Source organism: Gracilinanus agilis, chromosome X (assembly GCF_016433145.1).
Source record: "Gracilinanus agilis isolate LMUSP501 chromosome X, AgileGrace, whole genome shotgun sequence".
NCBI classification, from domain to species: Eukaryota; Metazoa; Chordata; class Mammalia; order Didelphimorphia; family Didelphidae; genus Gracilinanus; species Gracilinanus agilis.
The window spans coordinates 1,848,245-1,863,407 of NC_058136.1; the positions used below are offsets into that span (position 1 = coordinate 1,848,245).

General features: G+C 40.7%; 1 pseudogene; it reads left to right on the forward strand.

Annotated features, from left to right (window-relative positions):
• The first annotated feature begins 1,111 nt into the window (after positions 1–1,111).
• On the forward strand, positions 1,112–1,746 carry LOC123253456 (annotated as a pseudogene).
• Positions 1,747–15,163: the final 13,417 nt, after the last annotated feature.

Below are 15,163 nucleotides of genomic sequence, written 5' to 3' on the forward strand. Positions count from 1 at the left end.
GAGAGAGAGAGAGACAGAGACAGAGAGAGAGAGAGAGAGAGAGAGAGAGAGAGAGAGAGAGAGAGAGAGAGAGACTTTTGTTGGTTATGGCAATGTGATTATGAGCTATTCATTTAAGCTCTCCCTTTTCTAGACAAACCCTTGAATCAGAAGAGTGAATCTTCTTCTCTGGGAGTTCCCCATACTAACTAAATCTCAGGGCCAGACTTTAGTTCCTATCTGTGAGGGCAACTTACTCTACTCATTTATTTGGACTTATGGAATTTGTGGCACTTAAGTGGTATAATGAATAGATCTAGAGTTAGGAAGCCTCCTCTCCCTGAGTTCAAATTTGGCCTCAGACACTTCCCAGCTGTGTGACTCTGGGCAAGTAACTTAACCCTGTTTGCCTTCGTTTCTTTTTTTTTTTAAAACCCTTAACTTCTGTGTATTGGCTCATAGGTGAAGAGTGGTAAGGGTGGGCAGTGGAGTCAAGTGACTTGCCCAGGGTCACACAGCTGGGAAGTGTCTGAGGCCAAATTTGAACCTAGGACCTCCCCTCTCTAGGCCTGGCTCTCAATCCACTGAGCTACTCAGCTGCCCCTTTGCCTTAGTTTCTAATCTGTAAAATGAGCTGGAGAAGAAAATGGCAAACCACTCCAGTATCTTTGACAAGAAAACCCCAAACGGGGTCATGAAAAGTTGAACATCAGTGGAAAAGAATGTGAAATTTGGAGATAACCAGGTAGTCATTAATCACATTTTTTAAGATTGAGATTACATGAATCTTCTACAAATGTATAAACTTAGACCCTCTTTCTCTAAACACTCTCACGCACTTCCAGAGAACTAAAGTCTTGAGAAGAAATGAACTCAAGAAGATTCTAGCCTATAGACTTTAAGTGATTACCTTTTTCAGTCCCTTAATTTAGTGCCAGCATCTACTCACCTCTAGGTTACCATTCATTCTTTTGGAAAACTGATTGGGACTAGCATAGTGAAGAATCTCTTGTTCTACCCCAGAAACCTTCCAAGTTGCGTGGGAAAATACAATTCATCACTGTGCTGGGGAGCCCTGGCCATTGTCCTAAGGCACAACTAACTAAGTGCTGCCCAAAGGGTCATCCAGGTCATGGACTACAGTTTCAGTCACATCCCTGATGATGGTGGTACTTCTGTGCCTGCCCCCTGCTGTATGATTGAGAAGAAGTTGCAGCCCGTAGGGAAGAGGGAATAGAACCACACCAATCTGAATTACAGCCAGCAGCAATGAAATGGCTTGAACAATCTTCTTGTGCTACACTTCAAACCTCATCAGTTCTAGTGTAGGAGAAACCATTTGCTTCTTGATGCAACACAATCTGTTGGCAACTGCTAGCTACAGTAGAGTACTACTCTCGCCCTACAGGTGGTATGGAGAAGAATCTGATCAAATGTCTTGTACCTGGATATCCAAGTAAATTTATCCTAAAGGGGAAATATATGAGCCAAAATGGCATTAACAGGATTACAAACTTGCTTGTTCCCAATGACAGTTGCTGCAAATTTGAGTACTGTCTGGTGCTAATTCTAGGCCAGATGTTTCTGGAGCAAAATATAGAGGGGTTGAAGTAGACACTATCAAAGATGATTGTATAACTGGGGAAAGAAATCAATAAACCTGAGTCTGTGTATTAGTGAACACAGAAGAACAACCATCCAGTGCCAGGCCTAGCTCTAACAGAAAGCTCTATTGGAGATATGATTTTCCATTCATATAAGAACTAGGAATGAGAGAGAGAGAGATGACTGAGTAACTAGTTCTAACAGAGAGCTAGAGGAGAGGAGTGCTGGATTCTGAGCCCTTCTATTTATTATCTCATATATATATCTCCTCCCATTCTCCCCAACTCTCATAGTACCCTAGTCAAGATCAGCAAATATCCAGGACTGAGTAAAGATCTCTATGTGGCAGTTCACTGTACAGATCCCCAAGGCCAATAAACTCTGTCACCCTACCCCAAAAGAAAAACAATGATTTTTAACCTTGTCATCTTACCATATCAATATCCTTTTCTGAAAAATAAATTTATTTTAATCCTATACTCTGACACAGCAGAGAGATTTCAGCTGACCCATCCTGAGGATTCTAAGGCTATTTAAACAGTCTTCAGAAACAATAAACGAACCCCAAACAGATTAAAACAAAATAAAACTTCAATGTCTTGAAGTCAGAGGTAGGAAGAACAGGCTGATATTAGATGAAGAAAAAGAATTCATAACAAATCCATTCTTTAACAATATTACTATTTTCTCTGGCTAAAAATGCAAACAACTAGTGTGATTTTAGGTATTTCCCTGAATCTTGATGTATTTACCACACAAATTTGGGGCCCTGAACAAGCAACAGAGAGATTGGAAGAAACATTTCTCCCCCCTACCTGTGGAGAGCAGAACTTTACCAGCTCTTTTAGTTTTTTTGGTTAGAGCCAAGACCAAAATTTAAGTGTTAGTTGATATGGGTGGACTTTGCTGTGTAAGTCATATCTCTTAAATGGTGCAGGAAATTATTCAAAGAATTGGCCTCACAGGAGATAGATAAACCTTTTCCTTTTGGAGAAAATAGGAGTCAGAATAAATATTCTTTAGATCCAATCAGAAGCCTCAGTTAGTTGTAGGAGGTATAGATCATCTTTTTTTAGATATGTACCAAAGTTAGGTTAAGTTTTCATAAGAAGGTGGTACAAGCAGGCATATATATGTAATTTTGATGAATTGGAATTCGATGCTAATGGAAACTAGGTTTGGGTTGCACTCCCTCCTAAGGGATCATCTTCCAAAGGACCAAAAGACCCAAGAGTACTTCCTGAACAAAGACTGTCTTGAGAAACCTTTCCCAGTCACTTCAGGAAAGTGAGAAGGTAACCTACTGGACAAAGTCGTAGGAGGATAAGAATGACATGAAATAAACTCATTATCCCTTAAAAAGAGTTCAAAATGCACTTTTGCTGAAAACAGTGGACTAGTTGAGAATAAAGAGAATGAAAAACAAAAGTAGTTCTTGCATTGTAGACAGAGTTTATGTATATTTCAGAGTATGGTTCAAAGCCATCATAGGCTTATAACTTTTCAGGGAAGAGAGAAATTAGACTATTGACATGAGAAAATATATGCTAAAAAGTGAAGGATAAAGAAGTGCATATAATTTCATTGTTCTACCCCCTTAACTATTCCTCCCTTCTCCTTTCATCTCCTTAACTGCCTGACCCTTGGATGAAGCTAAGTAGAGGCCCATTAGCTGAGGGAACTATTCTGTGACATTACTGTGTACGCTTTTGCATTGCTTGAAAGAATATATTTTCCTTTTGGCTCTTTTCTCCACATTTCCAAGATGTTATGGATTCAGATTTGACTTAGTCATGTTAGCATTGCACACAATAATAACAACAATAACAAAGGCTTTTGGAGGGGGGATAATTGAAGACCAGCTATGTTCCAGACCAACCCAATGACTGCTATTCTATAATACAATAAAGAAATGACTTCTCCTGTCCAGGATGGGAACCTGTTCTCTCTCTCTGGGGAATCCCACAAGACAGAGATAAAAGAATAGGATTCTCTTTTCTGCTTATCCCTCACATTCTTTGCTTTTTTTCCTCTCTCAAAAGAATTATGGGACAAAGGACACTTTTAAATCAGAGTGGAGAGTAGGGAAACGAAGGCAAGGGGAGGGAAGAATTGAAAGAGATTTATGTGAGATTTTTAGAAACCACACTTGTGTCTCCAATCTGTCATCTTGACCTATTCTGGAAGAAAGGCCAAAAGGACAGGAATTAGGGAGTAGTAAAGGTAAGGGCAAAGGCTTAAGGATATACTTTTGAGCTTAAGAAGTAATAAGGAGAGTAAGAATGAGAATGAATACAGGAGAAGACTCATAAATGTGTTTGTTTATGTTTTCTTTTGGGAGGAGGTAAAGGGCTAAAAAAAGGTAGGCTGTGAATCTCCATATGTATTTTTGTAAGTCCAGTATGTATCTTTATATATCGGTATAGCTGTGCATCTTTGAATGTGCGTGCCTTTCTGTACCAATATATGCATGATAATGATGACTCTGTGTGTGTGTGTGTGTGTGTGTGTGTGCATTGGCACCCAGCTGCTGGAATGTCTCAACCACTGGCAGATCTTTAGAAACAGCAGGCACTCGTGAGACAGATGATGCAGGGGGAGTCTATCCATGATGGATTGCAATTTGGGGCAAAAACCATGGAACCCAGGCCTGAGAAGTAAAGGTTAGAGGGGCTTTTTTTTTTAGTGGTGAAGGGAAGAGCTCTCTTTAGAGGAAAGAACCACTAATGAAGGAGTAAACCTAATGAAATTTCTGAAGCGTATTCAGACTACTGATAAAGAGTCCAGACTCCTGTTTCTGGTCATCCTGAATATAGAAGTTGAGAAATGCATCTTTCTAATGTATTCTCAGTATCATCTGCAGTTCTTCCACGCATCTCCCCTACTTTAGATTTTAAGTGGCTACTTTACCATTTATTTTCATTGCTACAGACTGCAATACCATATACAGTTAAGCTATATTATTTTCACCAGGAAGCTAACATCTTTGAAAAAGACGTTTGTATTTCTGTGCAACTGGGAATTTCAGCTTGCCCCCCAACCTTGATTTATGACTCTAAATCCCCCCAAAGTTTGATACCGAGGAACACTTTAAGTTCCTTCTTTTATTCCATAATCTTTCAATTCTCTGACTGCATATTGCTGGCTAAACGAACTGTTTTCCTCTGGGTTTCAGCCCTGGGCGAAGTTGACAACCAGTGAAAAGGAGTTGCAACTTTAAAAAAGATTTATTTTTACTCGCCATAAATCTCTTCCCGTTGTTCCTCTGCCCAACGAAGCATGATAAAGCCCTTTTCCATAAAGTATTCAGCATTAAGGCCACAAAGCTCGCCCAATCAGTAGCCATCTGCTTCTGCGATAACTGCTGCTCCCGAAGCAGGGAAAAGCAGCCAGGAGAGAAAGGGCACTACTGTTAGGGTTGCAGGACAAATGAAAAGCTCTGAATAGCGCTCGGACCCTTTAGCTTTCCTTGTGTATCTGTATCTATAGAGACAGGGAAAGAAAGGAAGCATTATATTGATACAACAATTGTAAAACAAAAAAAGGAAGAGGCGTCTGAAGGGCAATATAGCATGCATCAGAGGTCTCCAGATAAAAGGGGTGCTAGCAGATTTATAGAAACCTTTAATTGGTTTTCAATTGAAAGATAAAGAGGTTCAGTCAAAACCATAGACAGGGGCAAAGTGTTCTGTATTTGCAGTCTGGAGACTTGATCGATTTCACGGAGTCAAACAGTGGTAGGATCTTTCTGTCCGCCTTCGCCTGTGTGGCCAGTTACTGAAGCGGGTTGCGCCTTTTCCCTATGGAAGGGGAACAGGCTCGGACAGTAATAGGAATACTGATGCGAATCTTGCCCAGTTATTGGCTGGTAAACCTACCCATCAGATGGCGGGGACCTAGTTTGCTAACTAATCCAAGGAAGAAGAAATGGGGTGTGTGTGTGTGTGTGTGTGTGTGTGTGTGTGAGAGAGAGAGAGAGAGAGAGAGAGAGAGAGAGAGAGAGAGAGAGAGAGAGACAGAGAGAGAGACAGAGACAGAGAGACAGAGAGACAGAGAGAGAGAGACAGAGAGACAGAGAGAGAGAGAGACAGAGAGAGAGACACACACAGAGAGACACACACAGAGACAGACAGACACAGAGACAGAGACAGAGACAGAGACAGAGAGAGACAGAGAGAGCTGACCGCTCTGTCCTACGCTGGACACTTAATTTACTGGGGACCCACTTGCCTCCCACTTGGTACTTAGTGCCCCAACTCATGCAAACATTCCTTAAACAACTCTGTCTCTTCGTTTGTTCAGAGAGCTAATTTATTGTCCCGAGCCTCCGTTATCTTTTTTCCGTCCCCTAATTAATAAAAATAAAAAGCAATGGCGCAAATTACGATTATGAGGGACAGGACGACTGTTTTGAATAAAATGAAGAAATGATTAAGTTAATGACACGATACTGAAATCTCAAGAGTGATAAACAGCCCCTTGTTGATCCTCCGGCATTACCCAGGAGAGGCAGAAGGTGGGAAGTCTAGGCTTCCTCCTCAAGGTGGGTGGGCGATCCTAGACCTGCCCAGGCTACAAGCAGCTCCACCAGGGGCCAGTCCCCAAATTAGGCCAATTTTCCCCGAAGCCTTTGAAAATGATGAATGTAGAAAAATTTAAGAGCCTTAAACGCGTCGGATAAGTCGGAAGAGAACCAGCCTCCATTCTCTCTTCACACTCTTGCCTTCTCCGCCACCCCCTTAGGGCTCTCCTCTCACCTCTTAATATCCCTCACCTCTTCCTTGGGGTCAAAAATTGCATCCATTCTGAGTTATTTGATTCCATAAAAGAAGATTTCTCATCACATTTCCCCCTACGGATTTCCTTCTGCCTTTAAACATTTCTCTAACGAGTCCAAACTGCTATGGAAATACCAGTAAAATAAATGTAGTAGGTCAGAAATCGCATTTGCTCACGCTTGGGATTAATAGGAGCGTTGCCTAATGCAGCTCTTCCGAATTCGTTAAGGATTAAGAGGCAGACTGACCCAGGGACGTATTTGGTAAGCACTCTCCTTTGTGATTCATGTAGATTGGGGGTTTAGGGTGGGACCTAGCCGAAATAGCCCTCCAATGGATTTGAAACTTGGAGAAAGCAGCACGTGGCAGACCAGATCCCAGTTCGGTTTAAATTGTGGCCCCCTGTTTGGATATCGTGCTGATTACTATAGGTATCGAAAAGTCCAAGGAGGTTTAAGTTATTTTAGAATATTCAACTGTCTGTGACTGTGATTCTGCTGGCACCTTCAAGCGTTTAAATTGGGTTTTGGTGTAGGCTAGCAAACCTTAGAGAAGCTACCTGTGGGCCTTTTAGAATGGGAGAAAGACACCCGGGCAAATGAAGCCAATCCTCCAGATAAAGATTTAAAAATTAAACTCTTGGAATTTTTATGGGGGTTCTCGGCCGCAATAGTCTCATTTGGATAAGCCTCCTTGTTACTCAGGTGCCTTTGTTGGGGTGGGGGGAATCTGTTTGGGAGTCCAGGAGTGAAAGGACAGGTATTGGCTGCCGCATCTATCCTCCAGCTGACAGCCTCTCAGGGAAAGCTCTTAGGGTGGTGTGGGGAAGGAGGAAAGAATCAGAGTTTTTGTGTGGCTTTTTTTTTTTTTTCAAAGAAGACTGAATAGGGGTGGAGAGGACATGAAGAGGCCATGTTTAGAGGAAGGAAGGAAGGAAGGAAGGAAGGAAGGAAGGAAGGAAGGAAGGAAGGAAGGAAGGAAAAGAAGGAAAGAAGAAGAAAAGAGGGAGGGAAGAAGGGAAAGGGGAGCTCGGAAGAAAGAGACGAAAGAAGAAAAGGAGGGAGGCAGGAAAGAGGGTAAGGAGGAAGAATGGGAGGGAAAGGAGAAGAGAGGAAAGGCCGAAAGGATGGAGAAGAAAGAAAAGATGAAAAGGTGGAAGAAGGAAAAGGAAAAACGACAGAGCAAGGCAGGGAAAGAGATTTAAAAAATCAATGTGTATTCCAGACTTATGGATGGTGATGGAGGAGTGGGGGTGGGGAGATGCTGCACAGGTAATATTGTCCAGAAAGAAGAGCCCTATTGCCTAGTTAGGAATGCGCCCCCTTCTGGTACCTTTTCTTCTACTCTGCAGTCCCCTGGTGGATCAAGCACTTCAGCTGACCCTGGGGACTTGGGAGGAGAAGGCAGACTACGCCCGCTTCTTTCCCCTCCCATTCTCCCTCTTATGGTTAACCCTCCTCCTTACCCCAGGGGTGTTCGCAGCATTGTCCCCTTCCAGTTTGCTGTCTCCAGCCTGTAGCAGACTCCACAAGCGCCGGCTCCTCTCTCTGCTCCCGGGAGCTCGGCCCCCTCTTCCTCTTCTGCAGCAGCTGGGAGGGAGCAACTGGCGGCTGCTGCCGGGCGGCGTCTTGGGGGCCGGCAGCCGAGCTCGCGAAGCCGCCATCTGGAGCCTCCAGAGCGGACAAGCTGAAGAGTGGGGAGAAAGAGAAAGGGGTCGGCAGCTCGCCTGGGTCTTAGATTGGGGAAAACAAGGAGAGGAGAAGGAGAGGGCTTCAGAGGGCTCCAGAAAGGGTTAGTTGGAAAGGTGTGTGTGTGTGTGTGTGTGTGTGTGTGTGTGTGTGTGTGTGTGTGTGTGTATTTAGGGATGTGCATGTGTATGTGTATGTGTTTAGGGGTGTGCGGGAGAGAAGGGGAGAGGGTACGAATGTGCGCCTGTGTGTCCCTGAACCTCTGAGTATGTAAAGCAAGGTACCCAAGGTAGGACACTGGGTAAGGAAGGAGAGGACTATCCTCCTAACCTTTTGGCCTCGGGGACAAATGACCTAAGCCTTCAGAGGCGAGAGAATGGGGTTAGTATACCTAGTACCCTACCGCTACCGTAGGTGAGTGAGGGGGATTGAAGGGAGGCACATCGGGGATTAGATTGGCACACGTACACAAAGTCAACGTGTGTAAGAGTCCTTTTCATGTTCTCCCTCTCCTGGCTGCACTCAGCTCCTCAACCCCGACCAACCAAACTCCCCCAGGCTTTCTTCCCAGGCTAGAAGATGTTTTGCTTTTTCTGAGGAACAGGGTTACTGACAGCTTTGGCCTTCATAGATTGGTCTTTTATTTAGTCCAAACCTGGGAAATTATACTCCTCTGGAGGGTAAATAACTTCTGTTTCCGATGGAGGGCAGAAGAGGGAAGACCAAATAAGACGGAGTTGGACCAGAAGGATGGGATGTGGAAACTGCTAGAACCTTTGCCCACTTTTGGCTTAAATGTGAGAAGAGGGGGGCACAAAGCCCGGGAGATGAGAAAAAGGGTAGAAGATAGGCTTCCAACCCCCATTTTCATTTCAGGTCAGTTCAGTAACCAATTCGTTTTCTTCTAAATTTTAGCTCAAAATTCATTTGAGGGAGACAAGAGTATGGGAGGTGTGTGTAGTGGCAGCAAACAGGACAGGAAAAGTAGCTATGAGGGAGTGGGAGGGAAAAGGCAGTTTGGCCCAAACCTTTCAGAAAGAGTAAAGGTATCGAAAGTCTGCAAGTTCCCTCTTTCATTTTTGGCATAAGGGAGAAGCATTCATTCAGGAGCTGACCTAATCCAGCGTGAATGGAGGTGATTAGAAAGTGGGAGGGCAAGAGGGGACGGGAGCGGTGGAGAAGTGGCGATTCCTTAAAAAGAGAAAGAGGTAGCGCCCCACCCCCTTATTCCCAGATCATAACTGTCCTCTCTGTTCTTCCCGCCCAGCAGTTCCGTGTCCAGCCGAATTGCATTATGTAAAGAATCTGGCATGTCACCCGGTGGCACATCTGGTAGGTGTAGATGGCATTCATTAGCTCAGGGTTTCTACTCCGCAGCATGCCAAAGTCCTGACAGGGATGCCCGCTGCCAATCATTCATTCCCTGCCAGTCCAAATGTGCGTCCGTGTGGGATGGCTCCCTTCCACTCTGGCACCAGAGCAAGAGGAAACAATGTGTTTAGATGCAAAGAGATGAAAGCAGAGCTGAGTATGAGAAGCACCCAACAGATGCATCTGAAGAGGAGATAACGTGCTAAGTGTCACTTAGCAATAAAGCATATGGGGGATCGCCGGAGGGAGTAGTGGGAGTGGGCAAGATGGGGGTTAAACTGAGTTGAGGTTCAAAGCTTTGCCATACCGTCCACACGCCCTTACCCTCCCCCGCCAAAAAAATAAACAAACCCTCTACCAACTAACATTTTCAGGACGGGATTTTGCTTCTCCTATTCTTAATGTCACCACTCCAGAATGTCCCTCCCAACACCCTCCCCCCCCTTCCCCTAAACTTTCCGGCTTCTTAAAGATCAATATTAGTACATCTCTCAGCTTTCTGGAGTAAGAACTTCCCTTTCCCCCAATGTTGCTTTCTTAGTCTGACTATCTTGGCTAACCAAAAATAAGTGACTTGTGGATTTTCTGACCCCACCCCCCCAAAGTTCATTTTTCAAAGGAGGGAGGAGTTGTTAAGCAAAGTCAATGGTATCACAATGTATGGAAGTGTTATAGAATTTCCCTAGTTAACCTCATAAATATTTGCTTTTTTGTTGTTCTATCTTATTTTTTCCCAAGATCTGATAACTTTGCCATGGGTTTTTCTGTATGGTCATCATGGAAAAGGAGAGATATCTCCTTGTTACTTATCCTTTTTGCTCTAGGAAGAAGAGACTTTTATGAAGAGACCGTAAAAACATAGCTTAAGTCACACCACAAGACTTGGTCAACTATCCATCAGAATTTAGTTTATATTTATCTTAATTTTTTCAGATATTAAGTTTTTAGTGTAAATCTAGCACATAGTGAAACAATCAATTTATGTTAACTAATTACCAAGGACAAATTAATTTGAGTGAATGTTCTTGACAGGGCAGACCCTGTCTAGCTGAGAGGACTTGTCTTATTAAGCTTATATAATATAAACTATAATACTTAATAGGTCAAATCAACCTAAAACATATTTCCCTAGGCATAAGAAGAAGATCCAAGCTTCATAAGATCACTATAGAGGGGGTAAATTTAACTATAAAAAAAAGAATCAGATGGTTTACTTAAATCCTAGGGAATCAGCAAAGAAACCAGTGAAGTAGCAAGTTTCAAAATAAACCCACAAAATTAATAGCATTTTGATATAGCAATAAAAAAAATCTAGGAAAAATTCCCACTCAAAATAGCAAAAGAAAATGAAAGCAAAAGCAAAAAAAAAAAAACACCTAGAGAAAATTTACAAAAACATATCTAATGTGTTTATAGATACAACTTTAAAATAGCCTTTGAAAAAAGAAAACTTAGAAAGATCTCCAGAGCTCATGGCTGGGTTGTAACATTGTAATAAACATGGCATAGTACTGTAATTCATTTAAACATACTCTTTAATTCAGAGATTCCACTGATAATCTGATATCTCAGGCAAGCTAATGGCAAAAAGAGACATCTCATACACACCAAAGTATACATGCTAGCACATTTAGAAGTAGCAAAAAATTCCAATCAAAACAGAGGCACATGTATGTGCTGAGATATTCTTGTAGTGAAAGAAAGAATATGAGGAATACAGAGAAGTATGTAAGACTTATGAAATGATAAATTAAGTAGAACCAGGAAAACAATATTAACAATGACTACATTGATGTAAATGGAAAAGTTAATAAAAATTGTAGAAATTGAATGGTCCAAAATGCTAATGACCAAGTTTAGTCCCATTCTTTGCAGAGGTGAGGATTATGTCTGTGTAACATTGCATATAATATCATACTTTGAAAAAATGTTTTTATTTATAACTTAGTTTTTCATCTCATCAATTTTTTCTTTTATCTTTCTTTTTTTTTATTTGTCCTATTTTTCCCTTCCCCATATCTTGGGTAAGTTTCACTGAACTGGTTTCCCCTCCCTTTTTCATTCTTTACTATAAAGGGTGACTCCGGTAAGAGGAAATATGAAGTATCCAATGGGAAAATTATACAAAAACAAAAGATGTTAATAAAATGTATTTTAAAAAATGTCATTGTAGACTAAATATGATAGAAAAGGTGTCTCAACAGTGAGAAAAGGCACATATTCATAAGGAAAGAAGGTTGTGATATTAAAAGATATTACAAAATTTTCTCTGATAGATAGTGACTTTGGGAGAATAGTAAAGCATAAGAAATGTGTTACTTCAATGTATCTGTCATTTTATTACTGTGGATACCCCTTCCTATAAGGCAACCCTCACCCTATTCAGCCTTCTAAATATGTATGATCATTTTATGTCTCAGTCTTTCACAGAGAGTTCATGCTTTTGAAATCATTTGGACTCCATTGAAATATGGGGGCTATCCATTTATTATTCCTCCCTTTTGTAATATGACTGGTTCACTTCCTTTTCCAGTCAAATATCCGTCTGACAATATCCTTTCAGAAGCATCTGAACAATATTTTGTTAGTATTATGTGATAGAATAATCTATATTCACCAACTATCCACCTTTTCATTATCTTTTTTTTTTTAAACCCTTGTACTTCTGTGTATTGTCTCATAGGTGGAAGAGTGGTAAGGGTGGGCAATGGGGGTCAAGTGACTTGCCCAGGGTCACACAGCTGGGAAGTGGCTGAGGCCGGGTTTGAACCTAGGACCTCCTGTCTCTAGGCCTGACTCACACTCCACTGAGCTACCCAGCTGCCCCTTTTCATTATCTTTTGAATGTTACTCATGTTTATTTCTTCAGATATTATATTCCATGGCTTCTGTTCAGTAATACCCAAAGAATCTTGACATTGAAAAGATTGGTTTTTGTTTCAGAGACAAATTGGAAGAGATTTAAAGCCCTCAGCAGTTTCCAAGGAGGAATCCAGCTTATTTACTTTGTGTGCCAATTTTAGGCCCAGTTTATTTCTGTCTTCAATATCTGTCCAAAATAAACAGATTAATGGACCAGCAGCTCTATAGTTGTGTTTGATTTTTGTTCCCCCTACCCCAACTGCATTATCATAGTTTAGAAAATAAATGTGGCCATCTTCTTGGGTTTTCTGATGGGAATAATTAGACAAAATTCTTTTTCAGTTTAATTTAATAGCTTCTGAAGTATTTCAGAAATGAATATAATCAATACAGTATCACTTGCAAAATAGGAACACCTGAAGCATGTTATCCTATTCCACTCAGCCTTTGCTCTGGATATCTTCCATTACAATGGCAACACCTATCACGAACTTGTTCTGATTAGGTCTGGTTCTACATCTTTCAAAGAATCTTACATAGTTTTGATATATGTACAGAAGATATGTTGTGGAAGGATATCCTTCAAGGCAATCTGGATACATGGTTGGTTATTGGATTGACCATAGTTCTTCAAATTTTCAAAGTTGTTTTTCTTTATAATGTTATTTATGTAATCCTTGTGTAAATGAGTCTCCTGATTTTCCTTACTTCATTGTGTCAGTTTATGTTACCCAGGACAATCTGAAGTTTTATCTTTTGTTATTTTCTTTTGTGAAATAATATTACATTATATACATGTAATACAAGTTGTTTGGCCATTTCTCAACTAAAAGGCAATTTTAGCCCCTATCCCTTTAAAGCAGTGATGGGCAAACTTTTTTAAAGAGGGGGCCAAAGGAAAGGAAATGCTCATCTGTCAGTCTGTTTCTAAGGCAACTCTTTCAAAGTTTCATTGTATTTGTTAGATTAGGAATAATGTCCTGTTTCAGGATAGAGCATTTCAGGGGGCTACATCACTGCTTTAAAGTAATTTCTTTTTCTTTTTCACTTTTATTCCTTCCTTCAGGATTGGGAGGTTTTCTTGCTTATGATTATTTTCTTTTCTCTTAACTTTCTAGTCTCCTTACAATGCTTATTTCTCTTTTGAATTTGGATTTCTATAACAAATTCTGACTCTGTGTGTGTTTTCAAGATTCTGTTCTAGAAAAGCATGAAGTTAATTTGATACCCACTCACTCCACCACTTCCTCTGTGTTTGTATATTTTTCTCATGCCCAAGAGAAATAGAAAGTTCCATCCCCTTTTTTTCTCCTTTCTACATTAGAGTATTCCTTTTGCTTTCATTTTTCATTCCCCTCTTTAAATCCTCAGAACAGAATTCATTTACCACCCAGGATCTCTGTTTTTCCTGTTTAATTCCTTCAATACTCACTGTAGATACTAAGCATTTGAAGGGCCACTTGGTTTTTTCTCCTCTTTTAGAATGTTAGCACTACATCATCACATAGTTCTTTCCTATCTCTCTTTTCTTGTATTTGTATTTCAAAGTTCTTCATCAGCTTAGGTTTGTTTTTTTTTTTTTCATAATTTTTCATTTTCAATCATGCCCAGTGTTCAAGATGCCCTGGAAAGTATGTTAGGCAGACAGTAATTATTAGTAAGGATTGTTTAAGATTTTTGCATCAAAGTTCATTGGGGAAATTGTTCTATAATTTTCTTTGTTTTTGATCTTCTTGGCTAATGTATCAGCACCACATTTGTATCATAAAAAGAATTTGGTAGGACTCCTTTTTTGCTTAATTTGCCAAAGAGTTTGTATATTATTGAGATTAATTGTTTAAATGTTTAATAGAATTCTTAGTAAGGCATTTGTACAAAAGCTTTTATTGGGTTTCTGTGACAGATGAAGACAATTTTTTCTCTATCATCAGGACAAGGCATCTGGGGTGGGGGTGGTGGCAAATTTCTCTTTATAATGTTGCTTCTGTTCCCCAAAGACTTCTATTCCCTAGGCCTATGTATCACCACCATTTCCTATCTCCTGACCAGGCTCTTTGACTTCCTCCACCGTATCTCTGGATATTCTGGTTTGTTCTGAGAAAGGATTTCTGAAACCTGCAATCTGGCTGAAACTTGGAGGAGACCCTTGAATAATTTAATCATTTTCCATCTTCAGGAGACCTCTCTCTAGCCACAGATATTCTGCCAAGACCCATTCCCCATAGGTTAACATAACTCCTTTATATTCTTGATGTCTCAGTGATTCTGGACACATGCCTCATGATGATCTTCTGTCACTCAATGAGGCCTAGAACCCTCCTGATGGAACTCCTTCTTTTGCTTTTTCTAAAAAAGTATGACTTATTGGAAATAGTGGGGGAATTTGAAATATTTCTTTTTTTTCAAATGAGTTCAGTGCCTGACTAATAGCAACCCTCTCTAGTCCAACTTCTCTTTTTATAGTAGGGGATTTCAACATATCTAACTTCCCAGTTCCCCAGTGACCTAATTTCCATGACCATTCCACCTCAGCTACACACAAAAGTAACTAAACCTTTGATCTTACTATCATGAACGACTATTCCACTTCCACAATTGGGAGGCTCAAAATTCTTTTATCTGATCATAATAGTTTGTCATTCCATCTTTCCTTATGCCTCATGACTGGGATTCTTATTCTTCAGCCTCATTATAACCTTGATTATTGCCCTTCCTCAATTCTTTCCCTAACCATAATCCCTGAAATGGCAACACTTTCTTCTCTTCACTCACTTGACTTCTTAATGAAACAAGTCCATTTCTTCACTATTTTCTATGTTCATTGATCTCCCATGTTATTGTCAATCAGACTTTTCCAAATTCTGACCTTGGATTGCTCTC